This window comes from Rhynchophorus ferrugineus, unplaced genomic scaffold (assembly GCF_030347505.1).
Source record: "Rhynchophorus ferrugineus isolate W39M unplaced genomic scaffold, kcgeb_rfMv2 rfM1, whole genome shotgun sequence".
Taxonomy (NCBI): domain Eukaryota; kingdom Metazoa; phylum Arthropoda; class Insecta; order Coleoptera; family Curculionidae; genus Rhynchophorus; species Rhynchophorus ferrugineus.
In genome coordinates this window covers 82,723,506-82,744,434 of record NW_027472580.1, presented here as the reverse complement: position 1 = coordinate 82,744,434, position 20,929 = coordinate 82,723,506, and the positions used below count along the sequence as shown (strand labels likewise).

Genomic DNA, 20,929 nt, shown 5'->3' with positions numbered 1-20,929 from the left:
AATGTAGTATGATACGCACTTTTATTACTTTTACAATTATTTATATAAATAACCAGCAAAGTCGCCTCTTACTGAGCACCACATACAAATTGATTTTAATAAAAAATGTGATAAACCAATATGTCATATGTTACCTCAACTTATACCAAGTGAATTTTAATTAAAATATATTATTTGCATGCCATAGCACAAAATTTAATGCATCAACATTACATAATTTCTATTTTCTTCTATTCAAGATTATTTTGCCCCCCAATTTAACAAAACCTAAACGTGAGACCTATTTAGTACCTCATGATAATGCTTAAGTCAAACAACTTATGGAGAGTAACTGGTGCAGGATGGTGTCACAATATATCATTATAGAAGTAAAAATGAGATCAAGTGAATTTGATACATTACAATCTTTGGGCACAACTGGTATAAACCCCAAAGATATAATAGAAATACCTAAAGGGAAAGCTCTAGCCTACCTATACGCATTCACCAGATATTCCTTCTTCCGACTGCCGTGTGTACCAGTTGATGACTCGTGTACTAGCAGCACTTAACTTCATATGAGGATTCGCTGCGAGAAAATTATTTCTAGTATTGACCCTAGAACAAAAGAAAAAGTGGTAAGTAAGGGTGTAACACTTTTTTAATAAAGTTACAATGCCTGTCTTGGAAAAAAGCAGTATTGCGAAATATATAACAGTATGTTGTTTGGCATAAATATGATAATAATAAAATACAGGAAGTATAAAACGATAAAGTTAATGAGCCAGAAGTAAGAGAGTTGGGTAGCAAATAAAATTTGTTTTCTGAACGTAAGTAGTTGGTCCGCTTTATCTGCAATATATTTCACTTTCTTTTTCTCGTTTGACTGATGAGGCAATATGTGAGGGTTTTATATCGACAGTAAAGTACAGATCCAGGCACGAAATTAAATATACCCCAAATAAAAACCGTTTTACGATAGAATCTGAAATTCTACTGAAGTAACCAAAAGTGTAATGTCGAACATATCCTTTTTTCTCAAATATTTTACTGTTTTAATGGCAATTTTATAATCCATTAATGTAGCATCGAGATCGAGGAATACTGAAAATAGAAGTTGTATTTCAGTTTTTAATGACTATATAAAACTTGAATATATGATGTTAGATCAAACATTTAATAGACGGAATTGGAATAAATGGAATTCTATATAATCTACTTACTAGTAATGGGAACTATCGACTGTTTAGTAATTGACTACTTTTTGCTATCGACTGTTTCAGTCTTAATCTTTGGTTCGTCTGATTTTATCACTTTTTACCAGTAACTGTTTCAGTCAATTTATGCTTATATAGATTTATATGTAATATATATATATATATATATATATATATATATATATATATAGTTATATCATTTTTTTTTGATAGTTTGCTTGTAATTAACAATCTGTTGTATATTAATATTATATCATCGTGGTATGATATTTTTCACGATTGTTAATGTGATAGGGTAAAAAGATTAAAATTGAGAATGATAAATAATAAAATATTTTTACTCCTTTTATGGCAATAATAGGTAAAATTTCGATTATTAAATTAAATAAAGCATTCATACCATTTCATTCAGATCATTTTTAATTATGTCATGGATCAGTTCTTTTGTTTAAGATTAGGTATATGTTTAATTTTTATATAGTACTTATGGTTATTGTACTTCTTTAGTTTTTAGATTTAATTTAAGTTCTGTTATATTGTCAATATCTATATATATATATATATATATATATATATATATATATATATATATATATATGTATATGTATATATATTGTAGTATATAATTTAAAAATAACAATTAACACATTAAAATGCAATAAAATTTTATCGGGTATTACTCCATTCCATAGAAAAATTATATTACTTTTTACAAATTCACAGAACATTCAAATATAAAAGTATTTATAATTCATTTAAAACTGAATTATAAATTGCATGTTATGTATTATTATTATAATAGTATTCAGTAATTTTTTTTCTTTTTCTTAAAGTTAGTTCGTAAAGAAATTTATACATCTACGTCTCCTTATACTACCGTTGGAATATATAACCACATATAAAATTAACTGCCCCAATCAATTATCTCTGTCCTTTCCTCTCTCACATTTTATACAGGAAAGGATTCGTACATCATCGTCTGATATCATAAATTGAAAAAAAAATCGAACCGTGCATTTGACTGAAAATAGTAATTACTCTTTTCTACTACTATTTTTTTTATTGGGAACTATTCAACGCTACTACTTACTTAAAAACCGCTTAGCTTTACTTTGGTAAAATAGTCAAACTAGGTCTTATGTATAATTAGCAAATACTGTTCACTTTTCAATTAATTTTCAATAAACCAAAATCAACTTACTCATCTAAAGTGTTCACAGATTATCAAGAAAAGACGATAGTTTGACGTTGGTCGAACAACCATGGCGCATTCTTAGTCTATAGATTTTCAGCACGATCGTCAGTAACAGCAAAAAGGGACTGGCTGAGAAAGCGCAGTGGATACTTTTACTACAACTGTAGTTTATAAATACGAGACAACGATGACATATATCCCTTCAATAATTCCTTGAAGAAAAAGTTCTTATATAGCGTGACTGTTACGGGCCTCATTGTTGCAAAAAATTGTATGTTTAGTCTAGTAGTGAGATATAAATTAAAATTAAAGGTTTTGTTTACAAAATAATTAGATTAGAACCGCCAGTTATTTCCATTAATAAGTATTTTTTATTTTAGACCTTACATATTTATTAACTTATATACGACTTCAAAATGTGACCAATTATCAATATTAGTGTAATATAGTAACAGCCTATTTACGGTTTCGTTTACTTTATATAGCACTACCATATTTACATATTTAAGTTAAATCTGAATGAACTTTTATATAAGAAAATATGCAGGCATTAACAGTTAGATATCTATATTATTAACAGGCCGATTGAAAAGTCCCCGCCCTGACACATGGATGGCGCTACTAGAATTAAATCCATATGTTTTTTATTTATCCCTAACCCTCAAAAGATGCGTGTATAAATTTGACGGCTTTTTTCTATCACCCTTGAAGGGAATTATGTTGAATAAAAAAACTAATTTTGGCAAAAAATAGGTTTTACTATGGTAGGCCGGGGACTTTTCAATTGGCCTGTTATATAAAAATATCTATAAATTCAAGTAAATAAAGAAGAATCCCAATAATTACTTACAGAGAAATTCACTGAAAGATCTAATAAATTTTGTCAATAATATACTTCCTGCTAAAAAAACTGTTAAGTGACAGAGATCGACGTGCATTAAAGCAAATGTGTCGAGATAAAACTGCCGCGGCAAAAGTAACAGCAAAACTCAACACTCATGTGGGGAATACTGTTTCAGCAAAAACAGTACCATGTAGCCCCATGAACCTAACATTAATAGAAGGTCTACGACTGTAAAATTTTTATAACGGAAGGCAACACTAAACTGCGAAAGAAGATGTGCAACGATCTTAAAACTTGACAACTTATTAGAAGAATATGGTGTGACGAATCATCAGCTACAAACAGGCAGGTTTAGCTATGAAAGAAGACTATGAGGGCCTATGAGATAAGAAGTCCGGGCTGCCTGGCTGCTATAGTGGTGTATCCCGAAGGTTTCGTTATGATTTAGACGGAAATGTCATGGTATTTAGACGGTTCTCTCGTTCACATAATTGACCGGAATACCGAAAATTAGTATCTCGACATCATCGATGATGAGGTTCTTAATATGATAGCCATTAATATGATTACAATATGGCCAAATTTCGCCATATTGTAAGATGATAATATGCCCATACACAGCCAAAAAGGTTCAGTCTTGGTGAAGCATCAAAATATCATCAATCATTTTTCTTTACCAACACAATCGCCAGACCTCAATATAATTAAACCTTTATGGCGAGGTTTTAGAGTAGCTTATATCATTAAAATAATACAAGTTAATATCATTGAAGCAACTGGCGCATATTTTGATACAAGGGTAGGACAGAATTTCATTCCAGTATTTAGTTATTGTTTATAGGTTAGGTGTGCATATATTTAATAAGAAAATATGAATATTGCTAATTCTTGTGATGCGAGAATTATATTGAGGTTACTAAATCAAAATAATGCTCCAAATTTAATATACAATAATTCATACCTACAGAGTATTCAGTGGGGTATATTACTATAAACAGTTAGAATATCTCAGCATAGATGAGATTATAGATGTATGTTAAATGTACCGATAAGTACTGATAATGCATGGTATTGTTAGTATCAATAACAGACGATGACAATGGTAAAAACTAGCAGTGATAGAATATCCACGATAGTTAACCACAATATTAGTCCATAGTAATCAATAACATTAATATACAATATTAATACAATAGGCCAGATTGGTAACTGATATCAATTATAAGATAACATACTAAGATGAAATATGTGCACACAGTACTAAAGGAAGGTTACAACGACGTACCAGCCAGCTTGACCCTAACACCAACAATAATGAACCTGTAATGAGCTCAAGGCATGAGATCCGGCCACTAAGGTTTGTAGGTCCCGTTGGGATTAAACTAAAGGCTTATATAAATAAATAAATAAAATTCTTGCTATTATGCACTCACTTCTACACGTGATTATTTAACGCATACAAGTTTGGCCACTTTGGTTTTTCGGGTTTATAAAAAAGCTATAAAATACATTTTAATTGGAATTATAAAACTAATAATAATATTCAATTTACCATAATTTAAGAATTATGGAAAATATAGGAACATACGCGAAAACAATAAAATAGAGGAGAATAAAATAGAAAACCATAAATGGAATAAGGAATAGAGAATATTAAATGAAGAAGAATAAATGGAAAATACAAAATATTTGTAACAAGAAGACTGATAAATTAAAATAATAAATATACAATAATAAATGGATATATAATAAATAATGATTGAGATATAAACACAGAAAGCTGGAATATTTTGATAACAAACTCGTCATTTTAAAATTCAGGTAAAGCGAAAAAAAGTTAAATAAACTGAACAAGGAGAAAGTATTGAGTGTGACCTTTCGTCTTCAGAAATAAACTCTTATGAAGTTTTAAAATCCCCTAGACGTGTTAAGTTATGAGATCTAGCAAATACAGCCCCCGAAGGGATATCAACAATATTATCATTTATGCTAAATATTTCTGCCCCTAAGTATTCGTAAAGGCGACAAATTCTAAAATTAAAAAGAAGCTGCAATCCCGCCTAGTTCATTTACATTATCGTTCAAACCTTATTTAAAATACTTAAAGACCGAAAATTAGAAAGTCTAAGATATCGAACTACTAGATAGAATTCTAAGTACCATAGTTATTCGGAACGATTTATGATATCCTTGAATGGTATATTAATTGGTATGGTATTTTGTGTGTTTTAACAAAAAAAAATATTTAAAAAATCTAAACAGGTATAACTCACTTTTATACTTTCTAATTTTAGAAATTTTTTATAAAGTATGGCTTCACCTGTTATATAGAGACAATTAATAATAATTTGGAACAAATCGTTACTTGACAACAGCAAATTATCTATATATTTTATTACAGCCGAAGCTCATTTCGTTCTGATGAGGTTGCGATTATCGCTCGCAAAGAGGGCCCGTAAAAGAATCCCCCCGAACAAGCTGTTGGTGATAAATCCACACGCGAGCAGCACACTTGTGCAGAGCACCACAAATCAAACGGACCGCTTTTCGATTATTATTTAATTCGACTTTTTCGCTGATACGTGACGTTGCTTCGCTATCAAAATTCCTTCGGTGAAACGTCGACGGAACGTGACGCTTGCCCAACTGACAAGCCGTAATAAATTGAGCGAGTCTGATTCGAAGAAAATGAAGCGTTTTGTTTTATATCTGTTACGTGCGTGCAAATTGAACTGCGGAACACAAGTGTATGCACGTATATTGTCAACAATTATATTGAATCATAACAATCCCTATATTCACGTAAAATAGAATTTTATAAATGCAGAAAACCTTAAAAAACCTGTATACAAGAACATTTTAAGAGCTAATTGAAGAAAGATTTTGTACGTAATTCTTATGTTTTTGGGTATGCTGAATCCGAAAAAGACATCATTTTCGCCATAAGATGACACGTTTCTTGACAATTAATTATGGTAAATGAGTTATTATATTAACAATAAATATATTTTAATCTAACACATGTTGACTAGCATACATTAAATTCGTTTCTCTTTCGCAGTGAGGCTCCTCTTTGTACATTTTCATTGAAACGCTCCACTTTGGTTTTGTTATCTTTTCTCAATGTCTTTATTGTTCTGGTAAAATCGTTCACCTTCATCCTCTCCCATATCTCTAAAATTTTCCATAAAGTAGTCGAGGTGGGAATAAAGAAATTGTTCTTTCAGACTTATTGGGCAACCCGAAACTTGATATATATAGTCTATTCAAAAGAGTAGTGACGCACATCATGGATATATACCTGTCGAAAGTTGTAAATTCGTATTACAGTCAAACAATATTTCCCTTTTCATTTTATTATATTTAAAAAGAGAAAGAATGCTGTTTCCGAAGTTCGAATATCCAACGGAAAGACCCTGCAATAGTTGTGCGTTTCTCAAACGTCAACTGCCTGCAAACATTATTTTTACGTTTTGCTTTAAATAAATTTCAAATCGCGGTCAAAGGTTTTTATCACATTTTTTTTTTCACGCAAAAGGTTTTTATTGAAGATATTGTTTGCGCCTTGCAGCTGCACCGACTGTTAGTAAGGGCATGACAACTAAAATATATCAAAAAATAAAAAACAATATAACCTTAAATTCACCAAAAAGAAACCGTCTTTATGCAAAACAGGAGACGAATCAAGATCTGCTTAAATTAGGCATTCAAATATACGAATTGTATAATAACAGTATGTAGTTTTTTCATTCGAAACATAATTTAATACAACTATTTCAGAGAAAATTGTTAACCTGGAAAGTATCCATAAAAAGCAAAAAGAACATCCTTTCATACACTGTCGGGTAATATAGGATTTAAGTGGTGTAAAGAAAACCCACAAAAGGTTAAAATACAACTACCAAATATTGCATTTAAAAGAATATAATTTTATATATTTATATAATAATATTTCAAAATGGTACATTTGGTCACTCATAGCAAAATGATAATAAATATAGTATAAAGAGAACAAAAGTTGATGGATAAAAGTAAAAATTGGAAGAGCTATCGATTAGATTTTGTAAGTCATAACATTTATTAATAATTTATTGTGGAAATATAGTTCTCCATGCTGGAAAAAGGAATTGTTTAATTATTGGTGCAGAATCCGTGTTTTCCTCTAAGTCCAAGGGTGACTATCATGGAGAAATGAACCATAACTTGTTTTTGCAGTTGTTTGAAAATCAGCTTTTAAAGGACTTGGAGGAACCATCAGTTATCGTTATGTACAATGCACCATCTCATAGTACACTGGTAGAGAAGATCCCAACAAGTGCATCAACAAAGGCTGCAATTAAGGAATGGCTTAAAGTACATGAAATAAGTTTCGAACACCGCTGCCATCCGTTTTATCTAATTGCATTTTTCACATTTTTTTATATAGCCAATAAATAAAGGTCATATATTGTAACACCACGGTTTCATTTTGTTTTACCTCCATTCACCGAGCCACATCACTTATCCTAAAGTGGTGACCCCGACGTGATCTTTCGCAAAATTGGCTTTGGACTCGTGAATGGAGGGTACGTGCAATATCGTGTATTTTACGTGGCCATTATATATTTTGTTTCAAAATTTTCAATATTTTTAATTCGATTCGTTTACGATTTTACCTTCACCGAGCCACATCATTTACCCTAAATCATGAATGGCAACATGGTTGATGGTTGAACGATTCTTCGGGCATCGTACTGGCATGTCATAACATAACACGTCCAAGGGACGTTAGAAATTCATAAAAGTTCATTTCTGAAGACGCAACACTCGGACTTACAATTTTTTTCTTATTCAGTTTATATTACTGTGTTGTGTGCGGTCCAACCAGAGTTTCAACAGATGGCGAGTTTGTTCACAGCGTATTCCAGTTTTCTCTTTTTAATTCTTATTTATTATTTATTATATTATTTATTAAATCTCCATTCATTATTTTCTATTTATCAGTCTTCATTTATTATATTGTATTTATTATTTTCCATTTATTCTTCTTCATTTATTATTTTCTATTTATTATTTGAAACATTATTGTATAAACCAGAAACTAACGCCAAAGTAGCCAGACTTGCTGCTGTGTAGTTATGATTTATAGAAAACATGAAGCACACATAAAAGCAACCGAAAGTGCTTTTTGTTGGCCGCTATTAGTGTATTTATCGTGTGGCCTTTGGCTTTTCCCTTGTACGCATTGCACGTTTTGTCATAGCTGAAGCTGAAGAAGAGTATTACTTATTCATTTATTTGAGTTTTTAGCTAATTCTAGGCAGGCCTACTAAGATTAGTGGAACGATCTCGTGAGTCTGCTGCTCTTTATCTCACTTCACGTCCATTATTCTTAGTGTTAGGGTATAATCTGATACGTCGCGCGTTAAATTCCTCGTACCGTGTGCACATATCGTGCACACCCTATCATAGTTTGTAGGTTATATAATGAGTGTCCGTCAATATTATTGGCTACTATTGACTAACATTATTACTAAACATCCTGGTTATTCCTTCATTGTTGTTCCTTAACATTGTCATTGTCTTTTATTGAGATTATCATACCATCCATTACCAGTATTTGTCAATACATTTACTTATCGATACAGATGGCAATATTTTAACTTATATTACCTGATATTAGAAGTATATATCGTAAATATCACCTATCTCTAGTATATTTCAAGTATATTTAATTCCCTTTAATTCCACCCTTGTCATTGATTATTGGTTGCTCAGGTACGTTTCATTAGGTTTTCAGAACTATCGCCCGACCACCTCGAACATCAAGATCTCGAGCGCTTATTTGCTTTATTTATTTTGATATTTATTGAGTAAGTAGTTATTATATCATCTATTTAGATCTTGTTATTATTTATTTAAGATGTTAAATTGTTTATTATTGTTTTATTAAATATACGTTAATTAATCTACTGCTAGGTTCTCTGAAAATTATTTGAATGTTTGAGCTGGGTTGTCTTCATATAAGTCTTGTAATTCCTCGTTTTCGAATTTATTTAGTTTTTCAGGCTGCTCTTTTTCAGGTTTGTTCTTTTATATTGCCGAAATGAAGAAACAACTGAGAAATGATGGTTTGTTTTTAGTTCTTATATGTAATTGGTTTTAGGTCTGAAAAATAAGTAGTATTTTAGAGGGGGGTGAAGTAGAATGTGGCAGTTTAATAATAATTTATATTCCCTAGTCGTCGCGTTTAAAAATTTAATCGATTTTGTATTTTTCTGTACGTAGAGCCAATTCGTTATCGGAAAAATATAAAACGTACAACGTAATGCCGGTATAAATTTTTGCGAACCCCGAATGGAAACGTTACCTGAACACATAGAACAAGGCTTTATTTTAATGGTTGTCATATTTTCGGTCTACCTTGCAGCTCATGGCGCCAAGGCGATGAAAAATAATAGGGTAATAAATTTCGAATGTCTCTTCCTCCATTTGGCAAAAAGTGTCAGATCGCGGATTAAATTATTTTTATGGTTCGCGGGCTCCGATTTTACGGTCCATCCGATGAAATATCGTCCGGAGGAGTGTTTGTGTCCTCGTCCTTTTCCCTCATTTTTAATTACGCCGATCTGATTGTTTTTGCTGCGGCTGACAATCGTTCTACCATATGTAGCAAATATCCATTGTTCAGATACTAGGATGAAGATCCCCGTACATACCAGTAATTTATTTATTCATGAAAAGAGTGAGCGAATTTAATCGTCTCTAGACGATTTTTGAGGGAGAGCAGCTGTTCAAATATATACATAGAAATTAAAGATTCCGTTGAGGAGTAGATTTAAGCACATTATTTCTCCTTGAAAAACAATTGATTAGTTTTAATGCGATTACAATTATCAGTATAACAATAAACTTGAATTAAAAGATATTTGTGTTGCTTAAATTTACTAATAGACCTTTTTAACCAATTTCTAAAAAGGAGGAAGTTCTATGTTCGGCTGTATATTTTTGTCAATGTATGTTTACCGATTTCTCCGTCAATTGTAAGACGAATAAAATTTATTTTTATTCGAAAGATTGGATTTCCGAGGTGGTCCCATTGGAACCACATCATGATATCTTGGGGTGAGTGGGGGAAACTCTTCACATCTATCTAAAATAATCAAATATTTGGGTATAATGTTACTGCTGAACTGAAGTGACGGAAAATAGGAAGTTGTTCGGTGCAGAAGCCATTCAGCTTACTTTTAAAGCACTAACCATAGCACATAAGACCTCGTAGAAATAACAGGTCAATTGAAAAGTCCCCTTTTGTCATATACATTGCGCTACTAGAATTAAATCCATATATTTTTAGTTAGCCCTAACCCTCAAAAGACGCGTGTTTAAATTTAACAGCTTTGGATCACTAGTTCGTGAATTATAGCATTTTGGGTGAAGCACCTTTTGTTGTGAAAAAAATGGATAAAAAGGAATTTCGCGTGTTGATAAAATATTGCTTTTTGAAGGGAAAAACACAGTTGAAGCAAAAACTTGGCCTAACGCCGAGTTTCCGCACATTGTTCCCGGAAAATCAACCATCAAGTAATGGTATACTAAGTTCAGACGTGGTGAAATGAGCACCGAAGACGGTGAACGCATTGAAGGCCCAAAAGAGGTTGTTACCGACGAAAACATTAAAAATATCCACAAAATGATTTTGAGTGACCGGAGATTGTAATTGAATGAAATAACAGACACTCTAACGATATCAACTGAACGTGTACATCATGTCATTCACGAATATTTAGGTATGAGAAAGCTCTGTGCAAAGTGAGTGCCGCAATATATATATATATATATATATATATATATATATATATATATATATATATATATATATATATATGCATATATTACAATTAGTACATATATATTTATATATATATATATATATATATATATATATATATATATATATATATACACATATATATATTAGGATTTCTTAAAAGTCATATTTGGCCAATAGTAATCATTCGCTTACACGTAAGATACACTTACTTACAGTTTTTTTGCATTGATACAAAACTTCATGACACTTAACCTTTCTTGACTCTTCTTGTACCAGATGATATTTATTACCATTACTAAAATATAATTACCCCGCAACAAACCTATTAGTGTTGAGTACAAAGGCAGGCAGTGCCACTGTATAATAGATAGAGTTAGTGACTGAAAGCATGTATAACTTGTAATTATACTTAATTACAAGTTATTTTATAAAACTATTAATCAAACTAGGAGCATCTTTAACAGCAAGAAAACAATTGAAATATAAAACAAAAAAGCAGGCTTAACAATATCCAAACTAACTTTTTGGATGCAAAATTAAACCATAATTTAGGAAAACATTACTGAATTATTATGAAGTAATTGCAACATTGTTTTTTGAAAATATATAGACGAGACAATAAAGAGCCAGCTAATTGCATTTGTTATGCTGTGCAATGTAGTTGCTACGATAACAAATATTTATGTAAGTTTTTGATTATTTATCTTTATACGTTGGCGATATAGTTTTTATATAACAAATTTACATAGCGTGTATTTTTATAATTGCTGGACCGTTGAATTAACATCGAGTAGCGAAATCAAAAAACACATTTCCCATATTTTTTTAATATTAAATAATTAAATTGCATAAACCAAATAACAAACAACTGGAAAATATTATTTCAATATGAGAAAATGTAAATATTTGAAATGGCGAAATCGTCTATTTTTCATATTTATATTGCGATGCCATTTTTTATACATTTTACATCATGTTCCAAATAAACATATTTTTGTAATAGTAACTAAATAAATATATATATATATATATATATATATATATATATTTAATTATTTAATAAATCAACAGTTATATCAAATAAACTTTCATTATTAATATTAGTAATATTTTTCAACTTATTCTTGTTGTTATTAATCGTCACATGCACAAGTCGTCATCGGCAATATAGAACACTAAATATGCCTATATATTACTAAATATTACTAAATATGCTACCAAAACAACAAACAAACGAGATAACTAGGTGTAGCTACATATACAGTAATTATTTTTGAGTAAAATCCGTAAATTAAATTCTTCAAATCATTTAGCGCAAAAAAATCGTTCAAAATAAAGATTTTCAAAGCCAACTGTACGACTAATTTTTGTTATTTTTTCTTAATACGTGAACATTTTTGCAAATGTATTCATTGGGTGACGGCAATTAATTTATGCTCCATACGCTGTTTATATAACCACATTGAGCAGTTGGAGGAGAGGGACATTGTGACAAATTTGAGGATGTTTCCAATAGATAACAAATTGATAACTACGTAAGACAAATTATCACATAGAGATCATTTAGGAAGATACAATATAGTAGTAATTGTTGTCGATGAGAGCCAATTAATATGTCAAGATATACGAATAGAACGCAGAGCTAGCACGGTTCTGATGATCCAGTTCAAGACAATCATCGTTCTTACGATGCTTTGCAGTGTACGATGATATTGGATTTGGATACGAGAGGATGGATATCATTTATTTTAGTACAAGTAAATTCTACGTATCCTATCTATTTTATTATTCAGGCGCAGTAATTAATAAGAAAGTGCTGTTAACTTCTACGTATACCGATTGATAATAAGTGCCAATCCATATAGTGACATTATCGCAGATGCTGCCAGCTATTTCATCAATACATTGTTGAAATGTCTGCTAAAATTGAAAATGAGTAATCAAAATACATTAAGTTTGATTAAGTGGAGCTTCTAATAAAACAATTTTTTAAGTGTAACAATAGTAACCATAATAGGTGTTTAAAAATATAGTTTTCACCACCTTGTTGATTTTCTATCGAGGATATCCACATGAATATACTTGTCAACTAAGTCCATCTTACCCATAATTTAATTTTAGGTACTTAGGCACTATTGCTCGTAATTTTTTTACATATTCTCAAGTTTGTCTAAAATGCAGGTACATTATTTTCATTAGAAATTCATATATCATCATATACCATCAGTTCATACTGTATACACTTTTAAAAACTTTCAGATAGTTTGAATATGAATAAATTTTCTTGATTAATATTTTGGCCATATTTTTATTTGAATATATGTTTAGATCATAGATATAGTTCTATATCGTAGCTATTTTACAATATATTGCTTAAAAGTAGGCCTGCACTTAGTTACTCGTCAATGTTTAACATGTATGGAAAATAGTATTAAACAATATACCTAAATCTATCTAAAACAATTTATCAACTCTTCATAGCACAGGTTTCCAGTGTCAACAGGTTTTGGCATCAAGTGTTTTTAAGCTTTTCTTTCCGTGGATACAAAATGATATATTACTTCTTGCTCTTAAAATGAGATTCTTCAAATAAAAACTTGCGTTCATTCCTACCGTGTTTTTGCCTACATATGCATTTATATATACAATTGCCTACATATTTCAAATTAGAAATATTATAGTAACACTTAATACCAGTCGACTACATTATCCCATCTTAATCTACCAAACAAATGTTTTCAAAAATACATTTTCTTTTTCAACCACCATCCACCACTGTAGTAGTAACCTCAACAGATTAAGTTGAAAAAACGTTCCTAAGCTTTTAAAGCGTAAGCTCTACATAGCTTTCACCGAAAACTTTGTAGAAATCAATTGGGAATTACGCAATTTTGGTGCAACAACCAATGCACAATCGAAGAAGAGTTAGTAAGCCATAGGTTATAAGATCATACACTTGGGAATATTTATCAATTAAGCATCACGTTTCTTTTAAAGCTTGGAAATAGAATAATAGTTTTAATGTATTCAAATATGTATATTCACGGACTATTAATGTATTTCCTTTTAATTTGGCTCTAAACATTCCATGTATGTATGGATTTTCTTCCTGTAACTTTGATGATTTTTTATATAGTAGTATAAATATAATTTATATGTAAGAGTATCTATAGACATTCCATACATATTCTTATTAAATGTATATATCCTTTTTATGGGTTTAATTTTATTTTCATTTTATTTATTGTCATCTGTTTTATTATTTTCCATTTTATTATATATCTAACCATTGTACCATATACCATGAGTTCATACTGTACATACTTTTAAAAAATTGTTTAAAATCAAATGGTACTTTATGACTTTCAGATAGTTTGAATATGAATAAATTTTCTTGAGTTAGTGTTTTGGCCATATTTTTATCTGAATATATGTTTAGATCATAGATATAGTTCTATATCGCAGCTATTTTACAATATATTACTTAAAAGTAGGCCTGCTCTTAGTTTCTCATCAATGTTTAACATATATAGAAAATAGTATTAAACAATATACCTAAATCCAAAATTACACTTGGGAATATTTATCAATTAAGGATCACGTTTCCTTTAAAGCATAGTTTTTAATGTTGAAAATTGGCATTTAAAAATTAGAACTCATCCCTTTCCCATATTAACATATACAGAATTAGACTGTATAACAATAAGTTATATTAAACATATTAAAGTGGTTGTATCTCTGGTTGCTCCATATTTCATAGGAAAAATGCAAATACATATAGTCTATTCAAAGTTTTTAATTAGTTATTCAAAGTAATGCGTAATTGATATTTGTGACGTCGAAACATTGCAATGTTGCAGCATCAACTCTGAATTTTAGTTCAGTTTGGCTTTGACATACAAGAAAATTCTAATCTAAATAAAATAATTGAACAAAAATGTTACCAAATGTAATTTATATTAACATTATAGTACATCTAATACGTATATTATCTAAGGACTTAAAACTAAAACTAAAAACAAAGGTTTAATAGTTTGAAGGCTAGATTTGTTTTGTTAACATTGAACTCTTTTCCACACCATCCATGAGGTAGAGTTTCTAGGCGCGTTTTTTATGTAGTAGTATCTCCCTGGAGGCCTAATCCACCTAATTAGTATTGTATATCTGAGAAACGTATTTTACTTCCATTCGAGGGCATATTTACATTTTTACGTTTAGTTCTTGTTTCCTGCGATGATGTGTTTACTTGTCAAGTCATCTTGGTATTACTGTATATTTTATTTCTTCTGCTACTATCTGTATAAATCATTCTTCATAAAATTTATCACTGAATTATCTCTAATCCAATTACCATATCTACAAAACAGTTGGTATTCATTCTCTCCTCATACGTTTTAAACTAATACTCGTGTTTAATATTGAAAAGTTACAATCATATCTGTGCACACAAATATTTAACGCCCTACAATACAATTTTCTACAGTTATATTCAATTAATTATGTGCATACATTTAGTTGTTTCAACTCTCATCACTCTGTTTCAGGAATTGCCAGCATCGCAGAGCATTATCACATATCCTGAAAGTTTCCTTCAGTCACTTTCACTTTCCAACTCACTGTCCAATTCAACTACTAAACTGTACATTTTTAATCTGTCTCAAACATGTTCACGATTCCACCAATTATCAATTACTTCCTCTGTATGTTTTAATGAGTTCACCCAAACCAAAAGTTGACCATGCTTCCCTCCATATATCCAAACAGTGTTTGATGGAATATCGACCAGGTGTCAGACGTATGCAAAATTCTTGAAAGCAATAATGATAAGAGGTTTTAACTCTTACCTAAAAGTTATTGTGGCTGTTTAATTAACTGTAGTTTTTAGATATACTATAATGTTAAAATAAATTATATTTGATAACATTTTTGTGTAATTATTTTATTTAGATTAGAATTTTCCTGTATGTCAAAGCCAAACTGAACTAAAACTCAGACTCGATGCGGCAACATTGCAATGTTTCGACTTCACAAATATACATTACGCATTACAAAAAAAACTTAATAGACTATAATGCGCCTGGGTTTCTATTAGTCGAAGGTCTCATACAAATAGACTGTCATACCAAAAACACTCTCTTTAACAATGTTCAAACACGTTAGCTCACTTAAATATTATTTATCCTCAATATATTTCAATGTATTAATCCATATTTTTATAATGATTATAATTGCTTGAAATATGTATTATAATATTATCATGCATACGAGCAGTTTTCTACAAAAGTCTAAATCTACATTTCCGCAAATCTAGATAAACTTTATATTGATACACTATATATAACTGTAATAAGGCAAATCTCTCATATTTCTAATTAAATACAAGGATAACATACTCACACTAGAACACGGAAATTTATGGTTAATTAACTTCACTTTTATATATAAAAACTGTTTAATGTTCAGAATAACAATATATATATATATATATATATATATATATATATATATATATATATATATATATATATATATATATATATACATATATATATATATATATATATATATATATATATATATATATATATATATATATATATATATATATATATATATATATAAATTATTACAGAACAATTTCAGTTAACCGTGATATAACACAAAACTAAAGATATAAATCTTGATACGTCTTATATTTTTCTATTTTCTGCTGGGTCAAACTTTCTATGTGCTTGTTTGTGTATGTGTACATATTATCAGATTGTTAAGGTATAATTGGCCAACATTTTACACGGCAAACAGCAAATATATATTCTTGGTGGTTGTTTCCAGATTACATCTGCTGGTTTTGAACTAACAAGTGAGTTAATTAAAACTTTCCATTCAGCTCAAGATTAATTACATTCGCGAACTAAGCTTATCTGTAATCAACATTTCCATAGTAAATATACGGATTGCATTATACTAATAGAGAATAATATTATTTTGGTATCATCAGAAAACTATATACCGCCGTAGCGAATGTATTACTCAGACGTGAACTATTTCTATAGCTAATTGACTTGTAAATGGAAAACACTATAAGGTTCTTTCATATTGAGAAATATCAGGAAATATTTATCAGATCGTAACCAATATATATGAAAAAATACAAAAAAAAATGTTTGTGAGAATACCAACTAGACATTTATTCGAAATAATATAAGTTATGCAATATGTGGGACTCAAAAAAAAGTTGTATTTGAAAACTATTTTACTTTAACGGAAATTAGCGATGACTCTGCAGGCAATAACAATAATCCTATACAGTTTTAATTAAACGAGACTCTTGGTTTCACATCACTTCTGATGATTAAACCAAACACCTTGTTTTTTTGATCAAACAGGAACATATATATATATATATATATATATATATATATATATATATATCCTGCATATATATCCTGCCAGTTTGTCTTTAAGAATCCAGCACAGTCTCTGAAGGTCACAAAATATAGAAGTGTAGATTACGATGTTAAATGGGAGCGAATCAGATTTCACATGTTAAGTCATATTTGTTATATTTTTAATTATTAATGTACAATTTTAAGAAAATTTATTAGGATGACTTTACATTTCATTTGATTTTATATTTATAGAGTTTAAGATAAAAAAGATCTGTTCAAGTATGACCACAGTAGAACAAAACTGTAATTTTTTCCAGGATGTGAAAGTTTCTGTGATCATTGTTTTGTTATTTTAGCAAAGAATTCAGATAAACATAAAGGAGCTTCCGGATAGGATCTATCTATCTATTGAAAACAAAAACAAAGCTATAAGCTATTATTGGAATCAGCAGTTGATCAGTCCGCATTAAAATGTATAAAAAGAATTAGAACTAAGCACAGATATCATGTTTTTTAGGAAGTAGGTTTGGATAATTTAATCTGTTTCTGCGCGCATTCGTTTATGACAAACGAAAATGTTCTATAACTTTATGCAAATACCATATATACCAAAAAGGACAAGAACTATTTTATATAAGTGGTATTATAGCAAGCTTGAATTTTTACGTATATTTTTAGTATTCTGCTATTTTTATTACATTGTCAAAATGTTTTATCCATGCAAATTCATTAGTAAACGTTGTGGAATTTCTTGAATTAATTGTCAAAATTATGTCCACCATTAATTTAACTATAATTCTTAATGATTTGGATGATAACAATTAAGTGTTGTTTGTGTTGGTGCATAACAACATGAAATTCCTTTATCAGTTCATATCTCCTACGTTCACCTGACAGCTAACTAACAAACACATTTTTATAAAGGCAACTTTTCGAAACATAAAAATAAATGTCCAATTTAGTTGATAACGAACCTCATTAAACTTTTCGCTTTTACGTAACGATAAAAAAACACACCGTAAAACAGCTTGTATATCCGAATAATAGACAACATAGATCAGGGTAGTTTTATATCAAAATATAGATAATTTGGATATTTTATTTTTCATTTGTTCGAAAACAAATACAACTTTATTTATAATTTTTTTAAATTATAGTCACTTCAAAACTTTTGTGTTATTTGGTGACTTAAACCTATATTTACTTTATTAGGACAGTGATATATATTGTTAAGTATATCTAGTTGACAAAATCAAAACAGAATAAACATGTATACAATACATACAGGATATAAACACTATCTGTATAAATAAAAGAATAATCAATCAACATATAAAATGAGATAATATTTAGAATATTAGTTGATTTATTTAGAATCTTTAATAATAATATAAACACAATTTTACCTGGTACAAAAAATGTATATATATTCACATTTGAAGACAGGTGGCAGTGGTAAGTTGATATTACTGGCTAGCATTTTATTTCATAATATTGTTAAAATAATATTGTGAAACAAGCTTATCCTCTGTATTACTTCATAAAGAATAGATATCTGGTTATCATCAAAGTAATACACGATAAAATCAACAAATAAAATTGAAAATTGTAATGATGATAACGGGAAACAATTTTACGGAAACGAATGCACTTTACCATGCACTTTACACGAATGTTACCATTACGATATGGAAGTAATTAATAAGCAGACTGGCTCTCTAACTACATTTTGTAAACATTATCGATTTTTTCGAAAGGAATGTGATCGTTGGTATGCCAGTTTTCCAATGTGTTTGGGCATTTTACTTGAAGTTTATCCATCTGTTGCGAGCTGATGTACCTAGACCACGTGTTTGCGTAGGCCAGATGAATCAACGGTCGAAGTGGAGAGTGAAGTACGTGACCTTTTGTTGGCATGGAATTGGAACTATGGATTTTTTTACTATCACCTTGTTAACGCGAGCGTTAACAGGGAACCTGCGAGTTTTAGGAATATTTTTTAAATTTTTTCGAATATACTAACATATAACAGAAAAATTTAACACCCTGGATTTCATTTTTTTTTTCGAAAAAAATTTCGAAAATTGGGCTGATTTACAAGAAAAAGTGACAATAATTATATTACATTTTATTTCAACGAATACAGTAACGTTGCAGTTTATTTTATTGCTGACCATATTTGCTGGAATTTCTTTAATCCCTTTAAAATATCGGTATTGATGCAATATGTCTATATTTATAGACCTACTATCAGTTAAAAGCGTTAAAAACATAAATGGTGTCAACCAACATCTGCTACTGATGGAGGATATATATTGTTTTCCACCGTGATTTATCTCTTGCTACTAGTAAAGGTCGGTTAAAAGTTGATTCATCAACTTCTGAGCAACGTTTTCTTCCAATAAATCTTGCAGTTCAATGTCAGAAACCTCTTTTAGATCTCCTGGGCGTTCTTTGTTATTGACTTCAACATAACCACCTTTAAATTGCTGACACTAAAATCGAAAAATGGAATATGACGGAGCGGCATCACCATAAGTTTCTAAAAGTATCTGACGTCCCTAGGCAACAAATTTTAAAAATCAAATAATAACACTAGCGCCTGTGTACATTAAGTTAATCAGCAATACCAAATAGTCAACAGTTAAATTATGTAGATAAGTGTCAAAAACATCAAATTTAAAATAAATATGGCTGATGAACATATATATAAGCAACTAATGTAAAATTATTGAGATAAACGGCGTTTTAATATTTTCTCCATAGAAAACCCGTATTTTGATTAACAATTAATCTTGTTTATCCTAAGTACAAATTGTGGTGTTGCAACAATACACAACAATACTTGTATTACAGATAAACCTGGTGCAATAAAACAAATTGTTGCCCACCTCAAAAAAAAAAACACTTACACCACTGTGTAACTCACTACCTCATATACTAGAGAGTACGATAGTATATGTTCCTTTGCCGATAATGTATTAACAATAACAATTTTTGAATACACCAAAAATTACGTAATTACAAAACCTTTAATGAAATTAAATAATTTTTATTTGTCCATTTAAGATTAGTTCCAACGATGAAAAATAGAACGAATTCTGAAGATTAATGACATTTAAACGTCCTGCTATTAATGCAAAATCACATTTGCTACCCCAAGTATATATAGCGCGATTTATGCGATAAATTACTGTTGTTTTTGGCCGATGCGTTACAATACAGCTCGTGTACCTCCCTGGAGATTTTTGTTGGCAGTATATGTGGTGATTAATATTGAGACATTAAATCAGAACTCGTAAACTTGTTCATAAACACCAGTATTATGAAGCACCAAAACTAAATTTATTTACTAATAGAAATGGTCTTCATTATGTACGCGTTTATACTAATCGAAAGATGTGTGTGGTCTAACATTGTCGTGATGTAGAACAGCTTTTCCTGGACGCCTTTTCCATATTATCTCAATATCATATAAATGTTTAAACATCT

General features: G+C 29.9%; 1 long non-coding RNA gene across 2 annotated transcripts in view; it reads right to left on the bottom strand.

Moving 5' to 3' along the window:
- The window catches only part of LOC143200640 (uncharacterized), a 159,226-nt gene that overhangs the window by 54,575 nt on the left and 83,722 nt on the right, over window positions 1-20,929 (bottom strand). For both annotated transcript variants that reach the window (XR_013006765.1, XR_013006764.1), the window contains exon 2: window positions 474-597. This is a non-coding gene — a long non-coding RNA (uncharacterized LOC143200640). The remainder of the gene's footprint in view (window positions 1-473; window positions 598-20,929) is intronic.